Source organism: Rhinoderma darwinii, chromosome 1 (genome assembly GCF_050947455.1).
Source record: "Rhinoderma darwinii isolate aRhiDar2 chromosome 1, aRhiDar2.hap1, whole genome shotgun sequence".
NCBI lineage: Eukaryota > Metazoa > Chordata > Amphibia > Anura > Rhinodermatidae > Rhinoderma > Rhinoderma darwinii.
In genome coordinates this window covers 579,642,739-579,654,687 of record NC_134687.1, presented here as the reverse complement: position 1 = coordinate 579,654,687, position 11,949 = coordinate 579,642,739, and positions in this window count along the sequence as shown.

The following is an 11,949-nucleotide window of genomic DNA, read 5'->3' as shown; positions in this document are numbered from 1 at the left end:
GATTGTCGATCATATACTAAGGTCAGTCTTAGTTTGAAATCATTATTATTCAAAATCCCTATAAATTCTTCAAGTTCTGTAGGGTAACCATTACAAATAAGCAGAATTTCATCAATATAGCGACACCACATGTTTATCTTGGTGGTCAATTTTTCCAATGCAGAGCAGAAAACGAATTTCTCTTCCCACCAGCCCAGATAGAGGTTGGGGAAGGTTGGTGCCACCGCCGCCCCCATCGCTGTGCCGCGTGTCTGCAGATAGAAGTGACCGTCGAAAAGAAAATAGTTGTGCTTGAGGATAAATTTAAGTGCACGCAACACGAAAGTCTTGCGGATAGGATTATAATTGTCTTTCCTTGGCAGGAAGAATTTGACTGCTGTGCAACCTGTACTGTGGTCTATGCTGGTATAGAGAAACTCTACATCACATGTAGTTAACCATTCATTCTCCTCCAGGAAGCTTCCATCTAGATCTTTAAGAATTTGTATAGTATCCCTGGTATGGGAAGGTAACAAACAAATTCATGCAGTTCTTGATCTAGCCAGTGATTTCACTTTTCGGTCAGATTTCCCACACTAGAGACAATAGGCCTCCCTGGGAGGTTGGTGGGATTTTTATGTACTTTGGGGAGAAGATAGAAAGTCGCATTTCTCGGATCCTGGACTTTGAGAAAATCCCTCTCATTAGCAGTGATAGCCCCCACTTCAAAACCATCCTGAACCATGTTGTTATATTCTGTAAGAAATTGCATAGTAGGCTCGCCCCACAATGGGCGATAACAGGCTCTGTCCATTAGTTTTCTCTTCGCCATCTGTAAATATTTGTCTTTGGACCATAAGACCACGTTGCCCACAACAGGGTGAACCCAATACCTTCGGCTCTTCTTCTAGCATTGGTTTTTGCTGTCCGAATCGCCGAAAGAGGAGCCAGCCCAGGAGAACATCATCCACGGGATCGCAGAACATCTTTGCAGTGAAAGAATCACCAGAAACCACAACCAGAAGCAGAAAATCAGAGGAATCAGACAGAGCTCTCAACAGAGCAAGAAAAAACGCAAGTTTTTTTGTGAGATTCCGGCAAGTGAAACCAAATCTCGTTTAGCTCCGTGATCTCGCGAAATTTCGTATCCGTTGCTGGAATCTCACAAAAAAGAGTCAGAAGTGTCAGGATTCTGAGTACACATGACGTCCAGGCTGGATGGTCATGTGTATTCATTATCAGGACACTGTAGTAATGTTAGGGCTTGTGTATGTGGCTGCACATAGTGATATATCTATATCGCTAGTGCAGTGTAAATGAATGGAGAGGAGTGCATGATGCCGATTGGTCAGCGTCATGCACTCCTCTGTACAACGCCCACTTGGTCGAAAGTAAAAGTACGCCCACTTGGGCATTAAGAAAGCTCATTAGCATAAACCAAAATCGCTCCTAACGTTGTGAAAAAAGATCGTTTTTTAAAATAAAAAGCATTACTGTCACCTACATTACAGCGCCGATCTCCTTATATAGGAGATAGGGCACTTATAATGTGGTGACAGAGTCTCTTTAATGGTGTATTCACATGGTGAGGTCAAATTGTGGTTCATCACCACGAACACTGTCCAAATACAGCAAATGCCATGGTTATGATACATAATAAAGCAGATTTGGCTTTTGGTCTCGAGGAAAGCTTGTCAATTAACCATATAATACCCTGAAACAGATAAAACCAGGTTCAGACTAACCATTAGGGCAGTGTCCAAGGTCCCATTGCCAGAAGGGGCTATAGTGGTTGGTAAGGGCGCTGTAACTAACTCAACAGAAAAGGACGACTCAAACAGCAGCGTACATAGAGGTGAGGGGACCCTATAGCAAAGATTAAAATTGAGTCCCTTTTCTGGTGGTGGTTAACTCCATCATACCCCTAACCACCTGCTACAGGAGGGCTTGTTGCTTGTTTGCCCCATCTAATTTCCATGATCCTTGGGTCAATTCTTCACACCCTTTGTTACTAACATTATACGGCCTGAGCAGACGGGATCACTGCACACGTTCTCACCACCCATTGAAATATGGACTTGGCCCCCTATTTCCAGACGCCCCTTATCATCTTCATGGTCTGTCTCTATGTACGTGGGCTCAAGGACATGTATTATGATGACTTTCTTTTTTAGGTAGAAGTATTGTGAGGCGAATTATAATTTAAGGGTTCATTAATCTTGCAGTTTGTATACACTGTAATGATATTTTGATTAAAGAAATCCGTAAAAACAGCATGAAATAACATTGATGGATCGTGCAGTCAGACAGCAGACTTTTTCTTCTACAATCAGTAATGGCTTGTGTACAAGGTTCACCGTTAGAGAATCTGCTGGTTATCAGGATATGGTGTAATCTCGCTGGAACAGATATTTACAGGCTCTCACATGTCAGGTCTGCACAGCACAATTACCACAATTACAGAAAATAACGCTGACTTGATCCTAAGCACTAACAAGTTCTTAGCTTTTCTTTGATGTGTTTCTAACTTAATTCTCACTTTCTCTGCAATTGGAAATAATTTTTCTGTTTTTGAACCAAGCTGATTTTTTTTTAAATTCTACTGTAATCAAAATTAATTTCTACCTTGAAATGCTCATCTTCTGTGTACTATGAAATGATATATAGAGAAGCCAAACATGATAACCGCTGCAGCCATGACGGAAACCAGCACCAGTAATGTACAAACTTTTTAAAGAATTGGCATATAATAGTTATAACAGTATTGCCAGATACACAATTCTCCTTATACCTTGAGGTGGAATGTGAATTTTGTTCTCGGACCTTTTAACACTAGTGATGAGGTTTTACAATATGGGAATCTCAGGGGACCCTAAAACATGATTCTAAGACATGATTTTGGTTTCCTACCCATAATAATATCTGTTCTGGGGAGATTCAGACTATGTAAATGAATATTTCTCCTGTGTGGCTGACTCCCTCTGAACTAAACTTTGCCTGACTCTCACTGACTGTCCATACTATCTAGCTATATAACTAGCATTGAGTCCAGTGTATTTCTCTGAGATGCTACTCATCACTGTTTCCTGCTTGTAAGGGCTAATATGGAGAAATCTATCACTAGCAGGAGGCAGACTAGACAGGCTGAAGCTGCATCATACAGGATACATTGAGACTCTGCAATATAAGTAAAGAAGTTTTGTCACTGATCTATCACTAGCAGGAGGCTGGGAGACAGACTGAAGCTGCATCACATAGGAATACACTGAGACCCTGTAGTGTAAGTAACAAAGTTCTATGTCACTGATCTACCACTAATAGGAGGCAGAGCAGACAGGCTGAAATTACATAGGATAGACTAAGTCTCTGCAGTGTGAGGACAGAAGTTCTATGTGACTGATCTATCACTTTCTGCCCTTAGATAGGACATAGCAGAACAAGTGCAGTGTGATGAGACTCTGCCCCCTCTGCCTCTGCAAATCCAGAAGCATAATGGGAAATGTAGTCTACATTAGTGGAATCATATCAGAGGGGAAGAAGGAACCAAGATGGCAGACAACACATAAATGGCACATTAACTAAAACAGGAATGCACAAGGCATACAAAAGAGCCTCTACATTATTCTTTAATAATAAGCCATACTATACAGGCAAAAAATAAATAAATGCTGGCATGCTTCTTTAAATGCACTTCTCAAAAGAGCCTATGTTTAAATCAAGTTATTATGTTAAACATATATTTTTACAGGGGCAGGGGCGTAACTAGGGAAGATCGGGCCCCATACCAAACTTTTGACTGGGGCCACATGCAGCCCCGCCTTATAGATACTGCCCCTTGTAGATACAGCCCCCCTGTAGACAGTGTCACACCCCACTTGTAGCTAGCGCCCCCACCTCCCCCTGTAGATATCGCCATAAAGCCCCCCTGTAGATAGCACCATACAGCTCCTCCTGTATATAGTGCCACACAGCCCCCCTCCCTTGTATATGGTGCCACACAGCCCCCCTTGTATATAGTGCCACACAGCTCCCTCCCATGTAGAGAGTGCCACACAGCCCCCTGTAGATAGCGCCAGACACATAGCCCTGTATATTGCGCCACACACAGCACCTGTATAGCGCCACAAAGCCGTCCCTCTTGTAAAGTGCCATGCAGCCCCCCTAGTAGATAGTGCCACACAGCCCCCCTAGTAGATAGGGCCACACAGCCACCCTAGTAGATAGTGCCACACAGCCCCCCTTGTATATAATGCCACACAGCCCCCCTTGTATATAAGCCACACAGCCCCACTTGTATAAAGTGCCACATAGCCTCCCCTTGTATATAGTGTCACACAGCCCCCCTTGCATATAGTGCCACACAGCCCCCTCCCTTGTAGATAATGCCACACAGCCCCCTGTAGATAGCGCCAGACACAGAGCCCTGTAGATGGCGCCACACACGGCCCCCTGTAGATAGTGCCACACAGATCCATGTAGATTGTGCCACACACAGACCTCCCCCTGGTAACGTGCAATACAGCCCCCCTAGTAGATAGTGCCACATAGCCCCCCTTAAAAGTGCCACACAGCCCCCCTTGTATATAGTGCCACAAAGCTCCCCCCTTGTATATAGTGCCACACAGCCCCCCTTGTATATAATGGCACACAGCCCCCCTTGTATATAGCGCCACCCTGCTCCCCCCCTTATATATAATGCCACCCTGCTCCCCCCTGTATATTGCCACACAGCCCCCCCCAAAAAAATGTATATATTGTACTTACCTTGCCCCGTTCCCACGCTATAGCAGCCATAACTGCTGTTAGCGGCGCCACCGGGCATGTCGCTCACCTGGCCCCTAACAGGTAAGGGCCGGGCAGCAAGGCCCCTCATGCACAGTGGCGTCACTAGCACCAGAGGGGGCCCCGGTGCTAGCCACAGCCACATTCATTTGTATCTTGCGCTACTGCTGCTACAGTGGTAGTTACGCCACTGTAAGGGGGCTATTGGCATTTGTTAACTTTGCATCTTTTCACTTAGAGGCAATGTCTCACTAATTGAATAAAATTATTTTTTAATTTAAGTAAAAAATAGGTGAATGGGTCTTTCTTTACTGGGAATGGGGACATCCTTATTCTTGGGATCAATGGGAGTCCAAGTGTTCAGACTTTTATGTAAAATTATGTATTAAAAGTGTATAGTGGAAAATCATATTTCATATTGCGTTCAGCCTTTCCTGAGTTATATTAGATGGATAAAAAGATAGGTGACAACCACTGTGGCACTGGCAGCCATTATTGTCTCTATATGGATTGACACCCAATTTTCCATAGACCGTCATTGATATATAAATCTGCATTATGATACAACTTTGCTATTAGTCCAAGGTGACTACTAAAAGCTTTCTGTGGGTTAATAACCATAAAACACAAGACCCCATGATACCGGGCATAATTATCCCACAGTTCCCAGGAGTTTATCAGATATATAATGTTTATGGTAGATGAAAACAGGAAACCAGCACAATGCTCCTCACTTCCACTTCATTCTCTATCAAACATAACAGGATTACAATGTCTTGCTCTCAATAATTGTCTTTCAGTTCCAAATATAGTTCTAGGAAAAGACTCTATATCGTAATTAACAACTGGAGACAACGAGTTACAAAGCCGGATGATTATAGCAGCGAGAATGGTTAAAAAGAATTTACCTATAAAATAAAAAAGCAAGATCTGTAAATTCATACATATCATTTATTTAAAATTTTTGCAGCTGAGCTGATAATAAGCAGATATACCAGATAAGCTTATTACAATGATGTAGTGACGGGGTTGACCTATGACAGACAGGTGACAACAACTCCATCATCTTCCTGCAGTGGTCTCTACATCTGAGATTGTTTCTGGAATAGGAAATAAAATGCAGTCATCTGAAAGGTTGATAAAATGTGGCTTCCTATGGCAGAAGAGGAGAAAACACTATACCATGTGAACGGACAATAAGTGCCCACTTGACAACAGAGACTGGGGCACCAAACATAGAAACAAAGCAACGTGGCTCCAAACTGCTGGTTTAGTGACCCAATCTTGTAGATACCATGGACTGGTGTTGCTCGGGACCAACTTATCAGCCAGTAGAGTAGAGAGTTTTTACAAATAGTGGCGTTTCAAATTCCAGTCTTTCACTAAATTACGTAGGCGCAAAATGCACCAAATTTATTAAGACCTGTACAGCTCTTTTTAAATTTGGCACATCTTAGGATGCCGTGCGACAAAAATGCAAATCTATGCCTGCTATGAGGCATAGATTTGCGCCATAGCTTACACAAATTTCTGGTGTAAATTATGCTAAATCTGTCGTTCTAGTGGAGGCCGTGCCCTTTTCGGTTGAACCCCTGGCGCAAACCTTTTGATATATTTCCGCCATTTAGTCCAGGATTAGTAAGTTCGTATCGCCAGTCTTAATAAATCTCTCTCAGTGAGTTAATATTTACCAGGATTTCTGGTCTTTGTGACCGAGATATGTCATGCTCTGTCTCTTCTCTATCCCGTGACATCCAGTCTATTCTTGTTATGATAAGCAGAAAACTCTTCAGAAGAAGAAGTGGGAAGAGCAGAGGTTTTTTATGTCTAGCTCACAAAAACACATAATAAGGCTGCATTTACATCTGTGTCAGGGCTCCATTCCGATGTTCCGTCGCACTGACTGACACCGTTGTTGACTACGCTATTGATTCCGTCAAAACGATGGAACCCCTGCACAACGGAGACAAACGGAAACCATTTGCACCGGCTCCGTCACCATTGAAATCAATGGTGATGGAAATGGAAAAATCTGGTTTCCGTTTGTGTTAGTCAGGGCTCCGTTCCAACGGAAAGCACAGACGGAACGGAGCCCTGACGCAGATGTGAACGCAGCCTAACAGAAGCAAGGCAAAGTTTCTTCATGTATATGTATCAAAGTGTCCACAGCAAATCGAGAAGTGTGTATCTACAGTAAAAAATAAATAAACTCTCTGTAGTTCTGACTACATGATATCTTCACTTGACAAGTTATCAATCTCCATTGCCGGCTTTACTCTAAACTTCATTTATAACAAAGCAAATGAAAAAGATGAATTCCCTGTAAATAAGTCTACAATCCATACACTACTATGTATGGAAGCGGAAATTTATGATAAGAACGTACAGGTCTACTACTCGGCTTGAAGTCTGCTGCATTACTAACCCTAACGGCACAAAAAAGTAGTGTGCAGTTTGGCTAATAGACAAAGAATACAGCGGATGCCGCTCTAAGGCTTCGTTCACATCAGTGTTCGGTGTTTGCACTACTCTGCTATGTCATAAGAACAGAACAACAAATATACTGGAAGCACAGGATCCGTTGCATGACAGACATCATCGGTACCCAACGGAACCCATTGACTTTAATGGGTTTTGTCGGGTTTTTCAGCATGGTGTCAGACATTTTATTGGACAAAATAGTGCAGCATGCTGTGCTATTTTATCCAGCATTTTTGACCGGATCTGTGATGAAGGCCCCTAACGGAGCCTCCAATGTAGATGTGAACTAAGCCTTAGCAGTGTATACATGCAGATGGATACAAGACATCCGTCAGTCACTGGTAAGAGGGGCAGAGTGGGGCTCTTGTCAAGAATACAGCAGAATATTAACTATGATTCCACTGTATTCTCTTATAGCCGATTAGCCGAATGCCACAATATTTTTTGTGTGGTTTGCTATAATAGTGCTGCGGACCTGTCCCCATAATATGCTGCCCTAAATAGGAGAGCACAGTATGATGACAGATCCACTTTTGGAGCCACTAAAATATATGAGCAGGGGCGTAGCTATAAGGGGTGCAGAGGTATAAGTCGCACCCAGGATCTGGTGCCTGAGGGGGCCCAAAGGACTCTCTGCCCCATAGGTAGACACCAGTCAGTGGCGTAACTACCCGCCGACACGCCCCCCCTCATATGCTTGTTATGGCTGCTACGGCAGTAGCGACGCTACTAAGGGGCCGCGCCGCCGAGCCTCTAACATTTATGGGCCAGGCGGCACGGCCTTCTCATGCCCGGTGGCGTCGCTAGCACCAGAGGGGGCCCTGGTGCTAGCAACAGCCACCCCCTCTTGCAGTAATTGTATCTGCGTCTATAGCACGCAGGTACAAATACATGCATTAGTGCTGAATGGCCGGGCACGTTCTGTGCCCGACCATTTAGCGCCTTACAATGACGCTGATTGGCGGGGAAAAATGACTTGCCCCGCCAATCAGCGCCTCTCAACTACACTAGCGGCATGATGGCGTCATCATGCCGCTTCCGTGGTTGAAAGGCGCTGATTGACGGGAAAAATAATTCTGCCCTGCCAATCAGCTCGAGCAGACCCGCTCAGAAGAGAGCAGATCTGCATTGCCACCGGACGGCTAGGATATTAATGACAAAATTGCAGGGCAGATAGAATTATTTTCAATTCATTGTATATTTAATGGGAAGTTTTAACTCCTTGAACCGCCACCATGCGGTAATACATGACCTGACAATATTTCCAAATGTATGTTTTTTTCAGACACACACTATATGCTAATCACTCATTAAAGGGTCATGGGGCGGTGCCGCTATCCTGAAGAATCACATAGTCCTGCCTCCAAACCCACCTTACCATGTTTGATTGACATTCCCCTGGCTGATACAAGGGGGGGGGGCTGTGTGGCACTATACACAAGGGGGCACTGTGTAGCACTATACACATGGGGGAGCTGAGTGGCACTATATAGAAGGGGCTGTGTGGCACTACTTAGTGGGTGCTGTGTGGCACTATCTACTAGGGGGCTGTATGGCACTATTTACAAGGGGGAGGGCTGTGGCTCTATCTACAGGGGGCTGTGTGTGGCACTATCTACTAAGGGGGTGCTGTGTGGCACTATCTACTAAGGGGGGCTGTATGGCACTATCTACTAAGGGGGGGGCTGTGTGGCACTATATGCAAGGGAGGGGGGCAGTGGGCCCTTTATACAGGGGAGCTGTATGACACTATATACAGGGGGGCTTTATGGCGATATCTACAGGGGGGTATATGGCACTATCTACAAGGGGGAGGTGGGGGTGCTATCTACGAGTGGGGTGTGACACTGTCTACAGGCGGGGATGTTTAGCACTGTCTACAGGGGGGCTGTATGGCAAAATCTACAGGGGGCACTATCTATAAGGGGGGCTACGTGTGGCACCTGGGGGGGGGCCCAGTCAAGAGTTTGCTATGGAGCCCAATCTTTTCTAGTTACGCCCCTGACACCAGTATCATCAATGGCACATGCTAGGTTAGGGGTCCTGTTACAGTTACAGATTTTGGATTAGGGCCTAGGTGCTTCAAGTTACGCCTTTGTATATGAGGTAATGGAATTATAAGCAATTCCCTAATATATTGACTAAAATACCCCTTTATGAATGTGAACAAATTGCTTAATACAGTAGAGCAGAATAGAAATCAAACTCCCTGCCGCAGCTCTGTCTGTAGGAACAGGTGCTATATATGTCTCACAACTCTGTTAGTTTGGGAGCCACGGCGGTTAACAGCTTATCACAGTGGGTCCAGCTTCCCATTAACCCCTGGTAAACAGCTTATTTTGCAGGTGGAATTTGTCGTTGCCTAAGCATTTCCCCTGAATCAGCCCCTGCAGAGGAAATGTAGTATAACATGGCAGCCATTCATAGAAGTGGACACCTTTCTGTGACTTTAATATGGTCTAATAGAACATATGGACAGTAATTGACCTAATGGGATAACCCCTTTAAAGGGGTTCTCTGAGAATTTTATATTGATGGTCTATCCTTAAGATAGGTCATCAATATCATATCTGTGATGGTCCGACTCCCGGGATCCTTACCGATCAGCTGACTAATGGGGTCGCGGTGACGAACCACGGCCAGGCACAGTCACTACGGATGTGTACGGCGCTGTGCCTCGTCAGCTTTGTAGAGGCCGCACGGTTTCATCAGCTGCTCGGTAGTGGTGCTGGGAGTCGGACCCCCACCAATCTGATGTTGATGACCTATCCTAAGGATAGGCCATCAATATAAAGTGCCCAGAGAACCCCTTTAAGTCTGCATGATAAAAAAACATTATATTGCACGGATGAGTGACACATAGTAGCTCACACAATCACATGCTGCGTTTGGTAAACTGAATTTATTTCCCTTTTATTTAAGGATGCAAAGTAATCTCCGATAATTGTAGACTCTAGCTTTCTGAGTGCTTTAATATTCCACACGATGAGCTGCGGACAATTACTATAATCTGCTCGCTCACACTTTCATAAACACTTACTTACTTTGATGTTATAATGAGACATTAATAGGATGAGAGTTGTAAAGTATAGATCTTCCATCAGCCCTGCATGGAGATGGATTCACTGGTCACTGGCAAACTTTCCTGGTATCCAAAAACAGACATTTCATTCTGAAAATTTACATTTGGCATTGTCCACGCCTCAAACTCAGAGAGAAAGCTGCAGCAAGAGGGGTAGGGCAAGCTCTTTTAGCATCTACCATGGCAAACCTGATAAAATGCCGCCCTACTTCTCTTCTTCATGGTCACTATGCCCTGGCAATTGCTAAGGCCCTCCATTTCCTAGGGAACCCCATGGTCTGCACTCCTAGGAGCAGCCTGAGACTAAGGCATCATTTACACGAGCGTAATATACGCGCGTGCGACACGCGTGCTTTTCATGCGTGTCGTACGCACCTATATTAGGCTATGGGGCAGTGCAGACAGTGCGTGAATTTTGCGCAGCGCGAGTGCGTTGTGTAAAACTCACGACATGTCCTTTCTTTGTGCGCTGTTCGCGCATCACGCACCCATTGAAGTCAATGGGTGCGTGAAAACCACGCATGCCGCACGGAAGCACTTCCGTGCGAACTGCGTGTTTCGCGCAACAGCTGTCAAACTCTGAATGTAAACAGAAAAGCACCACGTGCTTTTCTGTTTACAAACATCCAAACGGAGTGTCAAAATGATGGCGGCTGCGCGAAAATCACGCAGCCGCGCATCATACACTGATGACACACGCAGCTGTTAAGTGCCTTTTGCGCACGCAAAACGCTGCATTTTTTTCGTGCGCAAAAGGCACACGCTCGTGTAGATCAGGCCTAAGGCCGGATTCACACGAGCGTGTTCAGTCCGTGATATACGGTCCGCAGGTCGGCCGCATTTCCCAGACCGAACACAGTGCAGGGAGCCGGGCTCCTAGCATCATAGTTATGTACGATGCTAGGAGTCCCTGCCTCGCTGCGGGACAACTGTCCCGTACAGTAATCATGTTTTCAGTACGGGACAGTAGTTCCACGGAGAGGCAGGGACTCCTAGCGTCGTACATAACTATGATGCTAGAAGCACGGCTCCCTGCAGTGTGCTCAGTCCGGGAAATGCGGCCGACCTGCGGACCGTATATCACGGACTGAACACGCTCGTGTGAATCCGGCCTAACTTGCAAACCTTCACAGGGACCATTAACCCTTTACTACCCTAGACCACCAGGGACTTGACCATTAACCTCTTCATTATTTAGGCATTATATGGCAGTATCACTTGGATACTGATTAGCAGTTTTATTTGGCCAGTGTATGGCAGTGTAGTGTGCGAAATATACGGAAGTGTTATGTGGGCACTGGCATATGATATTATTATTTGGACTCCACATGGATTTGTTATTAGCATTGTATGTCAGTGTTGTGTGGAAAGTATATGGAAATATTATTTTGCATATTTGGGTATAAACATTCCTGTAAAAAGTGAATATGTATCCATGTTCTTTTTATAGAGAAAAATAGAGCGCAGTATCGGCACCAGGACTTCAAGGTAGATGAAAGCAAAAGTGGATTTATTTCACCTCAACACAGCAACGTTTCGGTTCAACAGGAACCTTTCTCAAGCCAAGGATGGCTTGAGAAAGGTTCCTGTTGAACCGAAACGTTGCTGTGTTGAGGTGAAATAAA